The following is a 23,291-nucleotide window of genomic DNA, read 5'->3' on the forward strand; positions in this document are numbered from 1 at the left end:
CGGGAAATCCTGCTGGGATCCGGCATGTTTGGGGGTGGGGGGTGGGCGGGCAGCTTTCTCTCCCTCCCTGGGAAATATATGTAATAAAGGTAAGTGATGAAAGGAATAAAAATGCTCTGTTTTGCCTTAAAGCCCCATTTGTGTATTTGTTAGGGGAGCGCTGGGTGTACATTCCGGCTGGGGGAGGGGGAAGGGCAGTGGTGCAGCAAGGAACAATAGGGCCGCTTTAACCCCTGCGAGACCGGCGAGTGCGGGGCTTGGCACCCATTGGGTTAAATCGGAAGGGGAGAAACAACATTTAAATGTCTGGTTGGGGGGAAGGAGATTAAATTTCGCGTCTCTCTCATCAATTTTCTGTTTAATGTCACTGGGACTCCATTGTGGGAGAGGAGAAACGTCACACAGCCATAAATTTGTGATTATCCAGCTACCAGCAGCCTGGCCTTTAATTCATTGGATTTGCTCCAGGCAGCTAGGGACCCAAGAGCCGGAGCCCTCAAATCCTATTTATTAGAATCACCATAATAATAATATCGATAAGTGAGAACCCTGCACAAAGGATCTGTACAGTGACCGCGCAGTCCAAATAGGAGCCAGCAGCAAGTAACTTCCCCTTTCCCAAGAGCAATAAAAGCACCAAGTGAGGGATCTGCTAGAACAGGGAATTATTCCTCCACCCTGCTCTGTGCTGCCTGAGCTCCATTCTCCCTGGGATTGCATAGAAATGAGCCAGGACATCACTCCTAGGTACGTCTACTTTGCCTGGATATTTCCTTTTAATTCCTTCTTGTAAACGGTTATACATTTTGTTAGATCTTACGCACGAAAAAACAACATTATACAAATATACTCGTTATACATTTCCATTTTTATACTTGATAAATAGCGAAATCACTTTAGAAACTGCCATATTCTCAACTATATGGGCAAATAACAAATTCACATTCGAATGAATGTAACCTATTAGCCACATTGTACAGTGAATTGGAATAACGCGTTGATACATTTGGCATGGACCTACATTTAACAACACGTTTCTCTACTTATAAAAAGGCTGAAAGGAAATTATTTTAATTACGCTATCTATATTTAGAAACCGTTTTATAATAAAGTGCTCGTCTAGAAATACAATTTGTAGATTTTCATATATTTACATTTTGCTCGCAATATTTCGGTTTGCGTTTATTTATTACAAGTTTAGACATTTTTAATTTTCATTAGAAATGGCGACTGTAGTTTAATAGTCGTTAGTTTGTGTATCGATCTGATAGCGCAATACATGTATATATGATAGTTTCTAAAATGTATCTGTTTTGTTTCACATTGATTTAATTTATATCTTACAAACACAGCGGTTTATAATTGTGAGGGTTCCGCTTTTAGCGCAGGGACGGGCAGAGATTTACTTCAGACGGTTTAAAGCAAAGCCAAAGCGTTGTTTTAATGCAAAATAAAATAGAACAATGGTAAGGAACGGCTTCCTCCGTTCCTTCTCTATTTTGAATGAAGATTTTTCTGTGAAACCAATTAATCAACACAAACAAGACCAGTTATTTTCGCCCGCATTGATTGTCTACATTTATATGCAGAGTCGAAATTATATTGCTTTTGCAGAAAATAAAATAGATTTTTGCTTTAACGATTTTTAATTAAAGACATTGACTTTTCACTTAACAAAGGAGTCACAAGTGAGGATTCTATAGAACTAATCTGCAGCGTCATTTTGAGGAGAATTTAACTCATTTTTGCACCAAATTCACAGCTAATTATACATAGGATTTAGCACAATAAATCGTATTTCTAGGCAGGCGCCTTCCTTTTTTTTTTTTTTTTTTTCTAAATACTATTGTTGAGACATAAAAACAGCTGTAAAATAACGAAATTGGGGGAGGGGTTATAAATCCGTGGTTTTACAATTTTAGTTTACGTTCGTTTTCAGGCATTTTAATGTAAGTGATCGGGTTAGATGCCAGGAAACTAAAAATGGATTCCTATTGCTTTAGGAGTGTGGGTCTTCAACTATAATTTATTTTTTCCTTTATCAATTACTGCACTACATGTATTGTTTAGCGTTAGGTTATGACGATGTAGATGTTTAAAATATGTATATTCCTTTACAAGTCATATCTTTGTAATATTCGTTCAAATATTGTGAAAGAAGGAAGAGTAGGCGTTTGCTTTCGGTTTGGCTTTAACCCTCTTCAAGCGATCCCCTCCCACCATTCTGTTGGTTGGGATTATATTTTTGGTATTGGGGTGCAGTGCTTTAATTCCAACAAAAATAGCCTTGTTCCTCCCTGCCATAGAATTCAACATTTGTCTCATCTGTGGGCAGAACATGGTGTATTTGGGGGGGTTCTTTTGCAAACCCTTTTTTTTTTCTTATCTTTTTTTTGGGGGGGGGGGGGGGAGCAGCACAGAGTGGCTTCCACCATGTTCTCTCTTTACGCCATTCTTGTTCAATGTTTTTTTAATAATGGGAAACCTATATTTTATTATTTAAGGGCCAACATATTCTGCAACGATGAACAATGAAATTGCCTGTACAGCATTGTATATAAATACTGCCTGGTACAGGGGGTAGAGAGAGGCCTTCTTATGGAGCTTCATGAACAGAGATTTCTGCGGGTCCTTTGCCAGTACCCTAGGGTTCTTTTTTACTTCTATCAGCATTGCACCCTGTTCTCTTTCTTGTCTGATCTCCTAGAGATTGGCTACAGAACTGAATTTCCTTCATTTGTAGTCAGGTTACTGTGCATTGATGAACACCCAGGCCTTTAGTAATGATTATTTGTAGCCATTTCCTGGTTTGTTTGGTTTATTTTTTTGCATCTCTACATTTTTTTCCAATATTTCTCAGCTCACTCCTCTTATAAGAAACAAATCCTTTTAGGCTTTATTTTTTTTTCTTGTTTTGGGTAAAGGCACCTCCAGTCTCATCCTGTTGATTGGAACACCTGACTCCAATTAGCTTTTTGAGAAGTCATTAGCCAGAAAGGGTCACATACTTTTTCCAACCTGGACTGTGAATGTTTAAACAGTGTGTTTAGTATTGACAAGAAGTACAATTGTTTGGGGGTTATTAGTTTAGTCAGATGTGTTATCAGTTATTGTGAATTGGTTATAAATTAGACTTAGTTTCTGGAGTAATTAATACAGAAACCCAGATCCATAATTTTATATACAGTAGTACCCTATTTTGATATATGCACTTAGGACTTGCACACAGGCCACACATTTTTTTAGAGGCATGCTCTTATATGTTCAGTATATATAATAAATAAAATATGGAAGAATATAAGTAAAGGTTTTTTTTAAGATTGGATGGCTCAGCATGCACAATGTGCTGTTTCTATTTAATTATATTTTATATAATAAATGTGATTAATAGATTTTTTTCAAGAGAGGAAAAAATCAGATTTAGTGGTAATACAACACACATACCACAGCCATTTTTGTGGCTTAATTTTGTGTCCCAAGCAGTGTAAGTGTAATAATGATGTTATCTTGCCATTTGCAGAATATTAAAGACTGGCACATTATATTAGCACATGTTACTTCTGCTTTGTACACTAATATATGAAAAAAAAAAGGCAGCAAACTGACAACTTCAATATTAATTATAAAAGCCTGAAGTTAGTCATCTTGCAGTTGAGACTGGGCCTGTTTGGCAGTGGTGCAGAATAAAATGGGTGCAAGGGGTGGTGATATTTGTGCAGGAAGCCCCAGATTTGCTAAATAATGATAAATGTAATGAAGTGATAGACAAAAAAATTATTAATTCTAGAATAAATCCAAGTTTGTCCATATTAATATAATTACTTTGACCCAGTCCCTATTCTCTAAGCTTAAAACCTTAAGGCTAAGTCAGGCCTGTGGCTATTTTTACTATAGGTTGATATTTTAATGTTTAAAAAAAAAAAAGAGATCAACTCCCAGTTTGTAATCTGCTCCTGATGCTTTATTTCAGGATTATTAGCACAGTCATTTAAAATCAAGGAAGGCAATTCATTGTGAGTATGGAAATATAAAATAAAACATTAAAAAAAAAAACATTAAATGTATTTTTTTTGTGTTAATATCACTTAAATTTTTTTTTTATCTTAGGAAATAATAGCAGAATTTCTCTCTGAACGTGATATTCTAAGTAATATTAACACCAAAAAGTTCAGTGCATTGAGTATTATTAAACCTTAGGTAATTACTGGGTTTTAAGTGTAAAAGGAACATAGTTTTACTGAAAAAATTGTTACATTAAGAAGGAACCAAATGCATTTTTTTTTTATATTTTCACTGTTACCCCAATATTTTTTAAATTCTAATACTGTTAAATGAACTTATTTGCACTGAAAATATGAACTGACAAATTATTTATTAGTGAACTGGTTCATATTTTGGCATTTTTAAGATATGTTATAATTCAGCCTTACAACGCTTAGGGCTAGTTTTCTGGTTCTGTCTGGACCAATGACTGGTCCGGATGGCACTGGATGGCAGTGTTATTCCTGGGCTACAGGAGTCGGATCCCGTATCTCTCAGGCCTGCTCCCCTCTCTGTGCCTGAGCCCAAGGCAGTGGCCGGGCCTGTAGAGAGGGAACAAGTCTTTCCAGTAGAGAAAGCGGTGTATGCCGCTCATCCATCACTGAGCTGTCCGTGATCCCAAACATCAGCAGCGCTCAATAGCATTGATCTGCCCAAAGTCCGTGTTTGCGCTGATAATTAATAACTAACAAGCCCGGCCCGTAATAAACACTTTAGCCGGGCGCACACGTCTCCCTGCTACAATGCACCGTGGGGACAATGGGCTCTTTTCATTCCTTGCTCTGTCACATCCAACATGGGCTGCGGAGAGAAAGGGGTTAAACGCTTTCCTGATCGCCAAGAGGGACCCATGGGACTGGGATCCCTTTGTATATTTAAATATGTCATTGCTGTTGCGGGTGATTGTCTCTTGCAAGGCCTGAGTATAAATAGACAGTACTATCGGCCAGCGATTGGCACTTCAGATACAGGATATACATTTAAACATTCATGTATCCCCCCCCTTTCCCTTTGCGCAGCCCTTGTCCCTTGTAATTTCAGTGAGCGCAGCTTTTGTAAATGGGAGGAATATGTGAGAGCGCAAGGAGCTGCCTGTGCCCTGAGTTACCTCCCACACCTGGCACTAAAGTCCCGCTTATCTCCACATGTTCCAGATCGGCCCCCAATCCCCACGCTTTCTCCTATAGCAGGAGCTGAGGCGAATATTGATATAGGGAGAATTCCATACACTAGAGCCATTGTTTCCCACTATCTCCGGCTGGGACTCCGGGCACCCACAACTCTCTCTCACGCAATTTATGCGCCAGGGACTGGGGGACACCTAACGCTCATCTTACCCTACTCCAATTATTGAATTACCTTGTCAGAATTATTACTATTTTAACGGTTTTATTAATTCTATGAGTGCTAGCCGCAGAGGCCCAATGAAAGGGAGGTTAATGTGAGACAGATGGGGAGCCCTCACACAGAACGGGGGACTGAGTTAAAGGCAAAGCACAAGGGCAGATTCCCTGCACAAGTATCCAACCCAGATACACAATACGCTGTGGGTTGGTTTTTTTTAACTCTTTCTGCTAGAATTTTATGCTGCGTTATTTGCACAGTCATAGATAAAAAGAACAGCATTCCCCCTATGTGCTTTATCCCTACATATCTAAGCTTTGGGCCCAGGGTCGAAGGCAGATCTGCGTGAGAACTGGCTTTGTTTTTAGGCTCCCAGGCAAAGCCAGTCACCGGCCGAATTGGGAACTGATAAAGCTCCCTGCTCAGGCCAAAACGTTGGCACAGTCAATTACCCAATGAGTAGAAAAAGAATATAGGTACTTAGACTCGTGTAGCGATTAAATGTAAGTCAGGGCGTTTTATTAGTGTTGAGGGCATCTTTGTAGACATGTGTGGCAAATCTATCTATGCACACATTGTGTAATTGTGCCACCTCATCTTCGTGTTGAAATAAGTGAGTGCTTCCTCTTAAGTAATTCTGTGATTGTTCCACAACTGCCTCATCACAATCTGGGCTGTGAATCAGCTTTCACCAAGCTCACACTAATATATAATGTATCATTTGTGTGCACAGCGACTGAATCTGCATTTGTACAGAAAACCCCACGCACAACTGTCTGTACACAAAATGCATTGTGTATGTAACGCTGTAACACATAAAAAAATAGATTTCTCTATAGGTAATGTATTAATTTGCTCTCAGCTATTTATAAAAGACTTGATGCACTCAGGTACACTATATGTGCGTATTGTGGTCATTATTAAAGCGTTATGGGTGCTGTCAGAAGTGGCAGGAATATGACTTTTTCCAGTTGTTAGTATTTAGTCTGCAAGCAGTCCATACTAAAGCGTAAGCTCTGATGCGTATCCAGGCCTGGCCTCTCAGTGGGCCTCTAGTGCTTGCAGAAAATTCTGAAGAAATAAAATGTATTTACAGGAATGTAGGAGGGATGGGTTTGTGTTCGATGTAATGTCCCAAAGGCCTGGTGCCTGTCCCTGGTCTCCCCCAGATTATAAAAGGGCTGTCCCTGGAATGGAGGGGTGGTTGATCCAGGTTAATAACTGAGGCACAGAAATAAAGGAAAAGGAGCTAAGCCCCTATCAACTAATTATTAGTTTGGCTTTGTAAATCCATGTACCTACCGATACCACCTAACAGCGATGTGTATAGGCAGCAGAATATCACTAGATGAGCCCTGGGTTATCTGGGTGTTGCTTCCCTGCCCTTACACAGAAACGCTGCTTTTTTTTTTTTTTGCTTCATCTCAACTCTCATTTACAACGTTATCTTGCGCAAACTAACAAGAAGCGCTAAAGGTGATTGCAGTCTGTGCCCGTCCCAAGGGAGTCTTATGGGGACACTCTGGGTTCGGGGGCTCATTCACTCTCTCATAACCTTCATTGCCAGAGTCCCGGAGCTGGAGACTGGCAGTACCAGTAAAACTTTTATATTGATGGGGAGCTTAGAGCGTTCAGATGCCCAGGGATCTATCCTTGCAGGAGACGCAGAATAAAGGCAATTTGGGCTGGAACATCAGCTCCTGTGCTGAGTGATCCCATTACAGGCCAAGCTGCCTGTGTTACCCAAGCGCACAGCTGCTTGTGGGGCTGGGGAGGAGGCGACATTAGGCCTTTCACTGTCGGCTCTGGTGTTACCAGCGCCAGGCCAGAGCCTCCAGTATCACGGCTCAAAGTCGGTGTTTAAAGGCATCCTTCCTAAAGGGCTCCTGATTGGCTGCCAACTGTTCGGCACACTTGCTCAGGGACTTTGGCTTGGGAACAGGAACATATAGGGCAACTGGATCTGTGTGTGAGTGACAGATTATTACACCTATGGGGGACACGTTACCCCCCCCCCCCACACCCACCCACCCCACACCCCCCTACACCTTCAATAACTACGTTTGACCTCAGTTTTAACCTTTGATTTCCCTACCCTGTGATTGGAAACATACTGGCATTCTAGGGTGTGGGAAGGGTGACCTAGTATATATAAAGAATATACACACACACACAGGAAAAAGGGGTGCACTCCGAAAATCAATAGGTAACATATCACAGTACCATAACTGCCAATGGCGAATCCAATGGAATATTAGGCGATTGATAAGGTTGATGGCCTCGGTTTTCATCTATTCCCTACCCTGTGTTGGGTAGAAACGCTCTGGCTCGTAGTTCTATACAGGGAAAGTGATGCTCTCCAAAAATTAGGTTTGTAGCAGATTGCCCCATATATTTTCGGGGGTCTTCTGTCTGCTCACCAAAAAATAGACCCTATACATGTCTTCTTGCCTGGCCGATGGGCAGCTACTAATCTCATGGGGCTTTCTCAGTTCCACCTAAAATGCATATTATGGGTGTTTTTTTTTCAATCACTTAAAATTTTTATTTTCCATTTAGCCTCTCCTCATGTGTAGCTTAAATGCTATTTTATTGCTACTTTTAGTGACCCAAGGAACTAGAAAGCAGATTTGTTGTGAGACTATTTGTTAGCTTTTTATTTAGGCTCTCTTCTATTCATCCTTTTAATCTATAATTCAATCCGCTGCTAGGACAAATGATCTTAGAAACAAGATTGTCTATTCTGCAGCAGAAAAAAGACGACTTAACTGCATACCACTCAGAAATAAGCCCTTAGCTTCCAGTTTAATCATCTATTATTATTATTAACATTTATTTATAAAGCGCCAACATATTCCGCAGCGCTGTACAATAAGTGGGTTTCATACATTGGACATACAGAGTAACATATAAAGCAATCAATAACCGATACAAGAGGTGCCCAAAAGAGCTTACAATCTATCATTATTACTATTATTATGTTTATTGTAGGAACCCCTACAGAGTTCTCCAGTCCCTGCCCCAACCGATCTTGCCGTGTAGGGCCCACAACATACTGGGTTGGGTCAGTACCAGCAGAAGCAGATAAAAGCATCCCTTAACCTCCAGAGCACAGACTTATGGGTCTAGGAGGGTGTGTGCTGGGCTTTAGGGTAAGAAGACCAGTTGGATGTAGTTTGAATCTCTTAATTACAATTTATTGCAGGTTTATATATTTACATATATTATTTAAAGTGGCTTCTATAGAGACAATGTTCACAGCAGGTTAAGCCTGGGTGTAAATGTGAAAGGCCTACACACCTCCACTTACTATGTGGGCTGCCAGTTAATGGCCCCTAGAAATACGTTCTAGCAAACCTGATGGACTGGCGGTACATAGACAGCTGCACACATTGGCACATCGGTTCCTGCCAGGCCTGGCATATCTGTCTCTAGTAACTGCAATCTGCAGCCTTTTATTAATTATGTATATATGATCTATCATATATAGACCTAGAAATTCCGCAGGCTGTGTTTTTACAGAAACTCCAAGATTACTTCTTTTTTTTAATTCAGGAGATACATTATTTCTTATAATAAACAACTTTAAGTAAGTCATGTGACAAGTGTCAACACTAAGCACAGTTTATAGGGATATATTGCACAATTTATTCACAGGGCTGGTGTATTATAAAGGTTGGCAAGGTGCGAAGAGACAATATGTGCAGAAATAAACACATTACAGCGTATTTCTGAAATTGTGAAAATGAAAAAAAACCTCATCTTCTCCCTAGTGGATACACTACGTAGGCAGTTAGCTACATTTATATGTACATAAAGCTCTCCTGCATAGGCCGAAAAAAGTCGATTAAAAAATCTAATTTGGGTTTTAAGTATTCATGTGATCACTTAATTGAGATCCAGCTCTTTAAAATATAACAGCATATGAATATGTTAGAGAAGCGAACGGATAGGTGCCCTGAGAAAGTCAAAAGGAATCAGTTTCTACACGTACAAGTGAGTATTCGACCCATTTAGCCAGAGACTCAAGGGGGCTGTAAATGCAGAAAATGTTGCACTGCCAGTACCCGTAGCTTTCACTCACCCAGAGTGCAATACACGACCAAATCGAAAGTCGGGCAGATTTAAGTGCAAATCTACCTTCCCTTATATTTTAGATAGGCACGCACATTTTTAAAATTGTACTATATACTTATAGGTGTATTGTGTCATAGAGATAACCTGCATTAGAAAATCCTACAATACTAACAATCATATATACTGGCATATTTGCAGTACGGTAGCACTAGATAAAATTACCTATAAGTATAAAATAAATCGAAGTATGAAATAAACATGAATAGAGAGGGATGGCTACAGTAACGTTGTCCACTCATTCAGCTGCTTGCATAACTGTTTTGTTTTCTCTTTGTTAGTAAAACGGGGAATATATAGGTGTGGAACATACAGTCGGCAGTCAGTATTATATTTTAATTTTTAATACATATTTAATTATACATCGAGACTGGGAGATCTTCCTGCGTTAAATGCTACTGCAGCATCTTTGCGCTTGTAGTTTAGGCGCACAGAATCAGTAGCGGCCTCCTCACCCTGGGTATGCTGGTTCTACCCATATACAAAGGGTGATAAGACAAGTAGGGTCTTTTTTCACTGGGCCTCTGGTCGCGGAAAGAAAGTTCGCCTGTTTGGCAGGTAGAGGGTTAATGCTAAAGGCCCAGTTGGAATGTGGCCACTGGCCAGCTAAAGGTTCCGAGCTGAGGTGGGTAAATATTTAGCTAAAGCTGTTATCTGTTGTGTAAGTGGAAGGGAAGTGTGACATGCCAGCACTGGATTCCTCTTCCATTTCTATGGGTGAGATGGAAGTCAGCACAATCCAACAGGAAAGGGGAGCTTGCCCTACTGATTGTCCGCGGCTTCTTCTCGGTGCTATCTGCAAGGAAATGCCCTCCCTGGGCTGCCAGGAAATATATCCGTGTGCTGAGCTTGCTCTAGCTTCTCTATCCTTTCCCTACAGTGCAGTGTAAGGGGCATGTAAGGATTGCACACAGTACATAGTGTTTAGCAACTGCACATGGTATAGTGCTGAGCTGGGGCACATATGGATTGCACACAGTATGGGGCTCATAAGGACTGCACACAGTATGAGGCTCATATGGACTGCACACAGTATGAGGCTCATATGGACTGCACACAGTATGAGGCTCATATGGACTGCACACAGTATGAGGCTCATATGGACTGCACACAGTATGAGGCTCATAAGGACTGCACACAGTATGGGGCTCATATGGACTGCACACAGTATGGGGCTCATATGGACTGCACACAGTATGGGGCTCATATGGACCGCACACAGTATGGGGCTCATATGGACCGCATACAGTATGGGGCTCATATGGACCGCACACAGTATGGGGCTCATATGGACCGCACACAGTATGGGGCTCATATGGACCGCACACAGTATGGGGCTCATATGGACCGCACACAGTATGGGGCTCATATGGACCGCACACAGTATGGGGCTACATGTACTGCATACAGTATAGGGCACATATGGACCGCATACAGTATGGGGCTCATATGGACCGCATACAGTATAGGGCTCATATGGACCGCACACAGTATAGGGCTCATATGGACCGCATACAGTATGGGGCTACATGGACTGCATACAGTATAGGGCACATATGGACTGCACACAGTATGGGGCTATATGGACTGCACACAGTATGGGGCTCATATGGACTGCACACAGTATGGGGCTCATATGGACTGCACACAGTATGGGGCTCATATGGACTGCACACAGTATGGGGCTCATATGGACTGCACACAGTATGGGGCTACATGGACTGCATACAATATGGAGCTACATGGACTACATACAGTATAGGGCACATATGGACTGCACACAGTATGGGGCTCATATGGACTGCACACAGTATGGGGCTCATATGGACTGCACACAGTATGGGGCTACATGGACTGCATACAGTATGGGGCACATATGGACTGCACACAGTATGGGGCTACATGGACTGCATACAGTATAGGGCACATATGGACTGCACACAGTATGGGGCTCATATGGACTGCACACAGTATGGGGCTCATATGGACTGCACACAGTATGGGGCTCATATGGACTGCACACAGTATGGGGCTCATATGGACTGCACACAGTATGGGGCTCATATGGACTGCACACAGTATGGGGCTACATGGACTGCATACAATATGGAGCTACACACAGTATGGGGCTACATGGACTGCACACAACACAAACCTTGAGCTTTACACAGCGGAGTTACCATGTTATACATAACATGACGATATGCAGAGTTCGGTTGGCAGATACAAGTTCTTCATTCTCACCCTAAAACCTCTGGACTAGCACAGAATTATTAATGGGAAGGTTGCTGTCTAGGCTGCCACTCTCCCACATCCTAAAATGTAAAATAATGTGTTTTTTTCTGTAACAGTCTGTAGTGAGATGTTGATTCTGCGGAAGATCACTTGCCCTGCTTTAGGACAGCTCAGATATTTCCTTCTTGCCAACCATCGCGTAAAAGCAGGGTGATCGCTACAGCACGGCTTATAGCAGTCTTTCTATTCTTCACTAAGCCATAAACTATACACTGCCGCAAAAGCTATGGGAATAGAGGGGTGGGTGTGTGGGAAAGGGTGGGGTGGAGCAGTGACTCTTGGGAGAAGTTTGGAAACTACAGGAAAGTCCTCTGTCTGCAGATGTGACGGAGATAGGGAAATACCCATAGATTTCACTATTCTAAGGAGGACATAAAATACTTCACACACAGATGTTTCGCGCAGGAGCACAGGGTGGGGGTATAGCCTTACAGTAATTAGCGGCTATTCAGTATTCTTCCATCCCCCCCCATTATACTGTAAGCGCAGTGTTCCCCCACCTCCCTATACACAGCGCCCTTTTGTACAGAGGATTATATACATCTCTTATACGATTTGTACTTAATTCACCAAAAATATCTCTCAAGTCTGTCAGTAAAGTCATTAGAGGGTATTTTTTTTTTTTTTTACCAAAAATACAGAAAACCTATAACACAGTCATAAATAATAATTAAAGGTGCAGTCCTGTGCTTGTACTGATCATACAGGTTTATGTAAAATATTAAAGAAAGGGGGTTAAAGTCACCCCCAGACAATGACTAGAACAGGCATTGCAGGCGAAGGGTAGATAGAAAATGCTAAATAAAGGCTGGGAAATAGGGCGTAGGGTGGGCTACTGCTTGCCTTCCTAGTGCCTACCTGGCCTAATTACTATGGCAACCCCTATACCTTTCCCTTTTTCTAATTACTTTGTCCTATTAAAAAAAAAAAAACCTCAAATCAGTCTCGCAATCTCGGATAAATCATTAGTATAAAAATTAGATGATCAGTATCTGGTCAATCTGCAATATAAGTACAGCCATTTGGCATGTATTATTATTAACATTTATTTATAAAGCGCCAACATATTCCGCAGCGCTGTACAATAAGTGGGTTTCATACATTGGACATACAGAGTAACATATAAAGCAATCAGTAACCGATACAAGAGGTGAAGAGGGCCCTGCCCAAAAGAGCTTACAATCTACAAGGAGAAAGGGTTGAGACAATGCATTCATTGTAAATACAACATTTGCGCAATGTACGTGTAGGTTATTTTTAAATATGTATATGCGGGTGAAGGGAACCTTGCTTGGGATTATATTTTAGATTTATATGTGAATAAATGACATTGCTACTGTACATTTAAAGAAGCAGTCTGTAAATGCACCCGATCCTATCAAATATTCAGAGATAATGCCTTGTTAGAAAGATCTATGGCTCCTTATATCAATATTAATGATGTATAATCTTTGAAAAAGCGCCGCGGAATACGTCAGCGCTATATATAGAATAATATTATTGTATTTGCAAATGCGCATGTACTTTTAATTATATCATCCCTTAATACAGTCCTAGTTCTTTTTATATTGGACTGTGGGTCGCACGTAATTTCCGTGACTTTTTGCGGCAGTCTCCTTTATTCAGAGCCACACAAAATATACACACTTGGGATAAGCTACAAAACCCCGGTGCTTTTTCTTTTAACGTCTGGTTTCCCTTTAACGCAAGCGCTCTAATGGGCAAATTTTGACTGCGCATTATGTTCCATTCCCATATCTGGAGATAATAGCGCAGGTTATTAATGTCCGGTCCCAAATATTAACCTAATGAAACCTGAGAGCTGAACAAAATGTCAGTTGTAAAATCGCACAGAAATCAGCAGTGACCCACTGTTATGCAGAATTCTCTGTTCCATGTTTTGCGCTATGTATCAACGTGAATTTGTCTTCCCATACACATTTCCCGGCTACTCTCCTCTACATTCCCGGTTGTACTTTGCGTTGCTGTTCATTTATGAGACAGAGAAGGGAAACAGAGAAGAGATGAGTCCCTGAGTCTATAGGCAGAATATACGCACCGAAATACGCGACTGAAAGGCAAAGCGTTAGTGGATGAGTTGCTCCCAGGCGCAGAGCACATGTTACCCTTTACATAGAGACGGGATTATTGCCCTATGTATGTAGGTACTAATGATGGAGGAAGGTCGCTAAGCGGCCCCTTGTCCCTGTACCTCCAGACCCCAGGTGCCCGGACCCTCCAAACCTTCGGTCTGGCCTCCACTCGCCGTGTAATGCGCCCCGGGAGAAGGACGAATGGGGGGAGGCTGAAGTCAGTGCAAGGATCTCCTCTCTGCTCCCGCACTTGGTTTAGGCAGAGGGGCCGCAGCGCCATTCCCCCCGTCCCCACTGTAGGACAGCAGGCTGGCAGCGTACTTTCCATTCACAAGGGATACCCAGAACCCCCATGCGCTGACCTGCGTTATTTTTAGGCTCTCTCTAATAGTAAATGCATCGTTTCCCTTTGAAGCCCTCACACTTTGCTCTCTTCTTGGCTCTGGGGCCATGGGGGTCTGCCTGTCGAGATGGGGGGGGGTTTAGGGGAACTTGAAACCGTCTCTAGTTTATCTGCTTTCATCGAGCAGCCAGGGTAGCCTGAAAACCGCCGAACCCAGTAATTGCTTTCTTCAAGCAGCCCAGTGCGGACTGGCCAGCAGCCAATCAGCGCCTTGTTTACAATCGGTGATTGACAGCTGGCTGGCACGGTTCCAACCAATCACAGACGTCTCGTGGGGATAAAAAGAAGGGGGAGGGCGGTGTGTGGGCTTTAACTCCTACCTGGCCGTGCCGATGGTGCGCTAGCGCTCTCTGCCAGACAGAGCAGTGATTTATTAATGGAGAAATCGCATTTAATTCATGCAGTTCGGAATAACAAGACATCTTCCCACATTACACACGTTCCGCTGAAAAAAAATCCTTCTTTTATCTGAAAGGTTTACTGACATTGTAAATATGCACGTCTGTCTGTCGCTCACCGACTATTGTTTATTTTATTTGTTTCCTATAGTGGGAGGAGCCTATAGTCAATTACCTGTTCTGCGTGTTTCAGGCAAAGGATCAAGTTTTACACAACAGATCGGTTCGTGTAGCTGCTGCTCTTGGGTGGATTCAACCCAAACTGGGTGAGCTCCCTGGGCTTTTCCATTCGGTACCGATATGGATTGAAATGTTGCCCATTTCTGCCGGTTCCCTATGCAGGGCTTGAAATTGCAATCGGCCAATTCCCACTGAAATATATAAACAGTTGCAGGTTTGTAGTCGCTCCTCGCACAGTTAACCCATTGCTAGCTGAACCCCGGCCTCCCATGCCTGTTACAGACACACACAGTGATCTGGTTTCGGTTCAGCGACTGCGACGCACCGACCCTGTAGAGAGAAGCCGCTACTCACTGAACTGTGTGCCGGAGATTCATCAGTAGGAGAGAGTTGGATTCCGGGAAAGTTCTCACCTTGCCGAGTACGGGACATATTCCCGAGAATAAGAGTTCTCCTACTCAGCGCCCTGCTACCCAATAACCCCTCCCTTCTCTCTTCTAATCGACCCTCACCCCCACATAACCCCTTCTCCTGACCCTTTACCCTCTCTCCTCCCTTCCCCCACAAGCCTTACACACTCCCCCACACTTGAATTAGGCGCCTTTGTGTTGAATAGCATACCGGCCCCCTCCAGGCTCCTGATTGGCAGCTCAGAGCCCCCCTTCGTCCCCACCATCATTGATGGCAAGTCCCCGCCCACTTCCTCCTAGAGACAGCCGATTGGTAGGTCCCGGACTTCCTGCCGTCCAATGGGGCCGCCTGTTTACGCCAGCCTAGCGGCACGAGTTCCCCGTACGGGGGCCAATGAGCGCAGTGTCCGGGCCGGGCTGACTGGCAGCGGCTCATTAGTATGCGGGCGGGAGGGGGCAGTGTGTGTGGGAGAGGGGGGGCTGCAGAGAGGCTCAGGCCGGAAGCGCCCAGTCCAGTCACTGCATGCAGAGCCCGGGGAGAGCACTGCGCCGAGCTGCCTGCCCATGCACCCACTGCTCTCACAGTAAGTAACCGCACTCCCTGTCTCCGCGCCGTCGCAGCGGCCGCCATTATTACTATCTCTGGCACACAATCGCGGCAACCTTTTGTATTTCAAATACGCGAAAGCTCTGCTCGAATTTAGCTCCGAACCTTCACCGAATTGTTTTTTTTTCTTTAATATATAAAAATGAAGGACCAATTCCCAGTATAACCCCGAATCCACAATAAAAATGTGACGATAATTAGACGGCGCTAGAGATACAAAAAAATGAATATTCCTTTAGAAATGTTTGTAAGAGAATCCGGCGAGGTTGTAACAATTTCATTTGCGGATTAATCGGTCGTGTCTTTCCGGACAAATAAAATTTGTATCGTGCGATCAAATCTCATAAGTGAGAAACAAACCCACGATACGTAGAAAGCAGGAGAATAGGAAAAGATCGGTGCAATTTCTTTGCTTTCGGCTGCTGGGATCAATAATAAACCTGCGCTCATTTTCTTGCGCGATCTTGTGGGTCACCGATAAGATTTGAAGCAATTCATTTAATTCATTTCCCAAAATCGCAATCGCTCCTGGCGTAAGTGCAACTGCACGCAATTTATTAAATTCAATTTATTAAAACAACCCTATTGCTAGAATATACAGAATATATAGCCCACTGCCCCCACGTACCCCTATTTTCCTGGCCTTTGGTGTGGGTGTGAATGAATCGGGATATGGATTGCTCCCTGGGCCCTGTCCGTGTGTCTGTACCCTGTGCTGTAGCAGCCAGAAGTCCCCATCGGATATTTGCTTATGTTCCAGTGCGACATGGGAGCGATCGCTGTGTATAATCGCTGGGCAGACAAACACTTACACGTATGTCCCTTTCTTGAAATCCCACACATTTTCTTTGTTTTTGGGCACCTTTATATATTTATCGTCTTCGCTATTTGCCTTTTTTTCTGCTTTTTAATTGTACACGATGAGTTTCCCTTGGATTGGTGGCTAAATTGCATTTTCCCGGTTTATAACGAATCGAACAAGGATTTAATCCATAGATTTTACGCACGAGTATTTTTTATACGATCATTTTTAATTTCCATGGGAAGCGCCTGTGAGAGTTGGCTCTGTGAGCTCAGGAAGAGAGAGGGGCTGATCGTATCGCTGGCCAAGTGGAACCTTCCTTACTCCTCGCTTTCAGCGCTGGGAATGACTGTGTTCGACTGCCGCTTGCATCTAGCCCACATATCGCACTGCATTGAAAGGCTGAGAGCACCATTTGGCCGCACAATGCGCAAGAATAGTAAATCGGAATAATAGCCACTGCCTTACCAAACGAAATGTGCAATATTTCATAACCAGAGTTCCTATGGCTTTCGCTCCCTGGATCCACGTAGCCTACATCCAGGAATGTGAATGGATTTCCTTTGTGTGCATGGCGCATACAGTGCCAATGGTTTTTTTTTTTTTTCCATTCGAATTGATTTTTAATAATTTATTCTACATTTGTTGTTTAACGACTTCAACTTGGCGGCTTTATTAAACCAAAATTTTTGCTGTTCTCCATCGATGCAATGAGCCTGCCTACAACTATACGGCATGGATTGGAGCCGATCTAACCGTGAAACTTTATAATGCCAAAAATGCCAGGATCCAATAGCGTCTCTTCATATGTGATCGATATTATACATGCAGGGCTGCTGTGTATGTTCATTTATGTATACATATAGAGAGAAAGAGAAACTGAGAAACTGGCTTGTTATTAGAATAGGACAGATAAAAAGGGAAAGGAAATCCTTTGAACACAAAGGGGAATCCTTGTTAGTTTCTGTTTGTTTGCAATGCCACACTGTCTGCAGTAAATATGGAACATTTTCACACGGGCAAATATTTATTCTCTGAAAGTAGGATACCTTCCGTTGTAGCTGAAAGCAGAACATTGTGCAAATAAAACGCAGCACAATTAGAGCAGAGTTAAACAAAAAAAAAGAACCTGCAAGAAAATAATGATTTATATATAATTGTTCTAATACTAAAAAGCTAAAGGGGGATGTCCAAGGGTACATTTTGGCACAGGCAGTGGTGGGGTGGATTCCATATAAAATATGCTTTCTTTATCTAGTATGTGCTTTATTAAATATTGATACAATACAGGCTGGGAATCCTAGAGAGAAGATTATACTCTTACACTGACAAGAATGTGTCAATTTAGATCAACTGGCACACGGATAAGGCCTGGTTTGGCCAACATTTAGATTTAAGGATCTGGGGATAAGCAATAACTTACCTCCTTGTATACATATAGGGAGATAACATCTAACATCTTCTGAGAAGGTAGACACTGGGGTCACTTGCCCTAATCCTATATGGGGAGAGTTTGCCCCCACCCTACTGGCTGGGCTAGGGTTAAATCCCCAGAGGCCAACAGTCCTCTATTTAGTCAGTATGTCCTAGTCTCATAAGGGCTTTAATCGCCCCCCCCCCCCCCCATATGTAAAATAACGTTGATATTCCGTTTTCTGGCAATATATACCTTTTAACCCCACCAATAAAAGAGAAAAACGTTTATATCTAACTAACCCACCATGTATCTGCAATAACCCACTCCCAGCAAGCCTATCTCCGGCTACAGCTTATCATCCTATTGTCCAATATTCTTACATAGGACACGACATGTATTTATTACATGCTAGTCTCTCTGTGCATACATACAGGAGGGATAAATGTAGGAAAAATATGCGGAAAGCATATTCAGTCTAAAAACGTGATATGTGAGTGTACTGGAAATATACTGCAAGAGATGATTGGCATTTGCATGCACTGCCCTTTGTCTGTCCCTGTGGGGGTCCCTGTGTGTGGATTTATTTCTCTTTATCGTTAAAAAAAACACTGAATGGAATCCCAGTGTAGGGGAAGATGTATCCAAGATTTGTTCTTGTGCCTAGGTTTTATTCAAGTTCTACTGACATTAGCAGATTTTATGCATTGATAGGACATTTACAATAAAGCCCCGATAAAGCGCGGCCCTCCCTGTGATACTTAACCAATTCCCCCATATATACACCCCATAATTATACCGTCATGTATCACTTCTCTCAGCTCTCCCTTTGCCTGCATGTTTAACACTTAATAGAGTAAAAAGAATTATATATGACAAAAGTAGTCTCTATTGCTGAGGTATATGGCGATCTGATTAATATTCACAATACAAATCAAGACCATTGTCCAATTAATTCTACATAGATTATGGATATTCTGTAGGTACACGGCCCAGTATGTGCCAATTTGTGCCAGTAACATATCTCGCTTCTGGTAAGACGCAAAACGACTAGATTCCTACTGCTGCAAGAGACCCCGGTGCCACAGAGTCCAGCGCCAGTGTGTGCGATGGGTGTTTATTTGCTGGCTATATGGGACTGGTATGGGCTACTTTGTCACACTTTTTGCGCCCCGGTTTAGACCCCATAAAGTGCCCTTTCCCCATGTGCTAGAAGATTCTGGGGCAAATGCCTTCCTGGGTTTCATTTAGAGTAAAATGGTTTTGGGCTATGTAAATGATGCGCACATATAAATAGGACATTGGAATATATGTCCATGTGTATAATTACACCGAAACTCATAATATGTCTGTGTTGGATGACGGGTTACTTGTACTCCTACTGAGGTCATGGGCATTTGCTGTTTCTTCCCTGCCCCATTCCCTGGCGCACACCGCGCAGCCAGTATTCACTTCCAGCCCAGGCCCCGGCGCAATTTATTCCGAGGCACCCGCTTAACAACCCTAGTTATTTCCAGTGTTTAAACGTTTGGGTTCCTTTAGCTGCCACATGTATGCTCACTGCCTTTCACTGGAGAGATGTGTAAATATACCAACTGCGCTTTCAATGGTGATAGTCGCCGATTGTTTCCACTTAGTGCGCAGTCAGTGCAGTCGCGCAGCTATTTCTGTATAACTGTGTATAATAATGTTTATTAGTTTGTGTGCATTGCTGTACAGTATTAAACGCTTGGAGCTGATTTGGGCCCAGATAAGGTGATCTAAAATAAAGCAGGTCGATATACTGATCTATATATATTGACATAGGCCAGATGGATTTATTTCTGCCCCCACTATTCAGCCCCAGAAAAGGGTCGCGTATAGATTGAGAGATGAAAGTGCGCTCCTTCCAATACAAAGGTTGGACTCCCCAAGTACAGAGGTTATTCCCCCTCCTCATGCTGTAAGATTATAAAATGAGTATTGAAAACAGCTGGAGGCGTCCCAGAGGTGCTTTTCTGAGTAGCACCACAATGAGAGAGCCTGGCTGGGGCTAGAGCCTGGGGAGGGTAGGGGGGCCAAGCCAGTGAAATATGGGACATTAACAGGGCACTGATTGTAACATATTCCCTTACAATCGGCCTCTATTTGGAAATGTATTTATATTCATTGTGTATAAAATCAAATAAATAAGAATTTACAATTAACCCATCCAGGGTGAAGGGTGTCCTGCTATTCAGCTATTTTTCCTGGTTTAACCTCTTCTTGGGAAAATATATTGTTTAGACTTTAGGAACTCGCTGATCCAATAGTGTCCATTAACTGAGCAGAATAACTAACTATGGCCACTTAGTGACTCAGACTTGGAACAATGTGTCGGGCTGTGGGACCTGCCAGCAGCCTCCGATCGCAGCGAGAGTTAACCCATTTGACGCCTAGTAGGGTAAATAGAGAAATAACAGTTATGCGTGTGATTAACCCCTCGATCACTATCTTCGCACAGCCCACTAGACCATGCCGTTTCTTGGTGTGTAGGACTGGCACTGAAGGGGTTAAAAAAATCTTTTTTTTTTTTAACCCAAATCCCTCCCTCTTGAGCACTAAATCACATGGCTTCCCCCAGGGACAGACTCCTCGCCTTCATCCGAACCTTTTATCTCTAATATTAATGCCATTAAATAATGCAGCATTGTTATTATCTGGGAGTGTCCTTTTAAAAAAAAATTATATATTCTAAAAAAAGAAATAATTCGGGTTACCCCCACTCTGGTGTGTTTTATTCCTAAACAACTAAGCTTTGCCTTTGGTTTTGGTTTCCTTGGCATTCCAGTACAGTAATATACTCATATGTAGCCCAGGTATAATGGCCTGAGTTGGAAGAGTAAATTTAAAGCAGCTCCTGGGATATTTTGTTGCAACAGTACTGTTACCCCCACACCTAGAACTGTACTTTCTGCTCAGTCACCCTGCCTTGCACTATCATATGCTTGGTACTAATAACAGCTACCACATTGCAATAACACTTTACAGTCAATACATATAATATTAAATACATGAGCTAAAATAGATTTACATATGTTTGTCAATTCAACCAAGACATAAGAGAAGTCCATCCTCATTGTAAGGAGACAGGACACATTCTGTAGCATGAAGTGCGGCCTTTTGGGTTTAAACATATCATATATACCATGAAACAATTATATATATATATACTGCATAGCAAATATTCTGAATATTTTATACACTCTGAATATTTCTATTCAAATGGTAATAATGTAGCATCTTTTTTGTTGTTGTTGATTTCTGCAATTGGAGGAGTTACTATCCATTGTGGCACACATACCAGATGTAATTTTAACAGCTGCACCTTACACACCCACAGACCTCTTTCCTATATCTGTGAATGAGTATAGTAATTAGTATAGTTTGTCTGGATTAGGTTTAAACTACAGTGGGTAATCCATTGCATGAACAGGTCATCAGATAGTCTCTCTAAATTATTACTTATGGATCCTTTATATAAATATACATAATATAATTAGAATTTTGCTGTATTTATTTTTATTTATTATACCGTTGAACCTGTTCTCTCAATAGGACCAGCAGCTTTAGTACATTGTAATATATGGGGATGTTTTAGGCACGGTGAATATTTTTTTTTTTTTTTACTGGAAGATTTTGCCTGTTCTTCCATATTCTCCAGTCAGATTAGGCTGGGGGTGGCCATACCATTCTGCATTATTAGTATCAGTCTAATAGGATATTTTCTGTGCCGATGAGTGACATTATAATCTATGCGATTACTGTGAAACTTTACAGGATCGTGCTTTGCAATTGTTTAAATTTGCAAATCGTTTAAATTGTATTGTATTTGCTATGTTGTGCCAGCTATACAATCTCCTGCCAACTTTTTATTAATAGTTAGGACTGCAGAGAGCAATCCAGGACTACATTAGGTTTATATTTATCAAAAATTGTGTATATTTTATTCTGCATCCTTTTGGACTATTTCTGTCCCTTTTGAAAATAATAAATAAAAAACACAAATACAAAAGTATTGTATAATTGATACCTACCAATAAAGATACACTACAAGCTTTCGGAGCTCTAAGACCCCTTTGTCAGACAAAAATACTTTTGTATTGGTGTTTTTTATTTATTTTTGCTACTGGCTAACATGGTACTGCAGTCTTTGTTTTGTGATATCCCTTTTGAAGATATTTTCTCCCTTTTGTAAAGGCGTGCCTAAATCTTTGTCAAGCCGTTAAGAACAGTGTTGCTAGACTACAATTCCCAGCATCCTCCAATATAGAAGCAAAGTAATGTACATACTTACATACATACATACATACATAGGTTGGTAACATTCTGGAAGCCAACCTTTAAAAAATAAAAGATATATAATTTGATATAAGGGTCTGATATGAAGTATATCTAAGACAGAGACTGTAATCAAGCCTGGATATGCCAGGGGCTGATAACAAATATGAGGAACTTTTACAATTTTATAGTTTTAAAAATACAGTGACACACACAAAATAAAGTTGCAAGTTGAAGTATTAACTGCAGAAAATATAATACTATCTATCTTAGTTATATCTCTATCTTAGTTATCTATAGCTGCACCTTACGGCTGAAAAAAGCAAGTTGCATAAAATATATGTTGTATATATGTGTAAATATGCAATGCAGCAACACTAATCTAGGTACAATATCAAAACAATTTTCAGGGACAATTTTTAAATTTAGTTCCAAAATACCACAAAATCTTTGTTTTCTGCTTGTATTGTGGAGCTTAATTTTAAGCTTTATATCCAAGTATTCATTATGAGAACCAGTGGTCCGATAAAGCAATGCCTGAACTGTGAGATACAGGTATAGCATTGTTTACACTGGAGCTATTGATACTGTTTATGCAATTTAGCAAAGTAAGGAAGATAAGGATAGTGACAAAATAATCAATCAAATGAAAACTAGAAAACTTGTTACAGAACTGTTACTCAAGGCCAGTTTAAAGGTACAGAGGGTTTGGGAAAATGTTACTCTTAAGATCTAAAAAAGTCTGCTGTCCATGTGTCGTAAAGCTGGTTGCTGGTTTGTTATATACTAATACAATGGGTTATCCAGCTGAAGGCCCGTGGGCCGGATGTAGCATTTCAAAGGATTTTTATGGCCCTCAACCTGCTCAAAG

General features: G+C 41.7%; 1 protein-coding gene and 1 long non-coding RNA gene across 7 annotated transcripts in view; one reads left to right on the forward strand and one right to left on the reverse strand.

The window, feature by feature from the left end:
- The first annotated feature begins 332 nt into the window (after positions 1-332).
- The window catches only part of bahcc1 (BAH domain and coiled-coil containing 1), a 104,192-nt gene continuing 81,233 nt past the window's right edge, over positions 333-23,291 (forward strand). For 5 of the 6 annotated variants that reach the window (XM_004916356.4, XM_012967538.3, XM_002940094.5 and 2 more), the window contains exon 1: positions 15,720-15,882. The gene's annotated coding sequence lies outside the window, so the exon portion shown is untranslated. Of the gene's footprint in view, positions 748-15,719; positions 15,883-23,291 lie in introns of those variants that run through there. The other variant, XM_004916357.4, reaches the window with a different exon arrangement.
- LOC105947954 lies at positions 13,158-15,389 on the reverse strand. The gene is made up of 2 exons (XR_001171362.3): positions 15,243-15,389; positions 13,158-15,079 (listed from the first exon to the last, which is right to left on the reverse strand). It is a non-coding gene; the product is annotated as an uncharacterized LOC105947954 (long non-coding RNA).

Source organism: Xenopus tropicalis, chromosome 10 (genome assembly GCF_000004195.4).
Source record: "Xenopus tropicalis strain Nigerian chromosome 10, UCB_Xtro_10.0, whole genome shotgun sequence".
NCBI lineage: Eukaryota > Metazoa > Chordata > Amphibia > Anura > Pipidae > Xenopus > Xenopus tropicalis.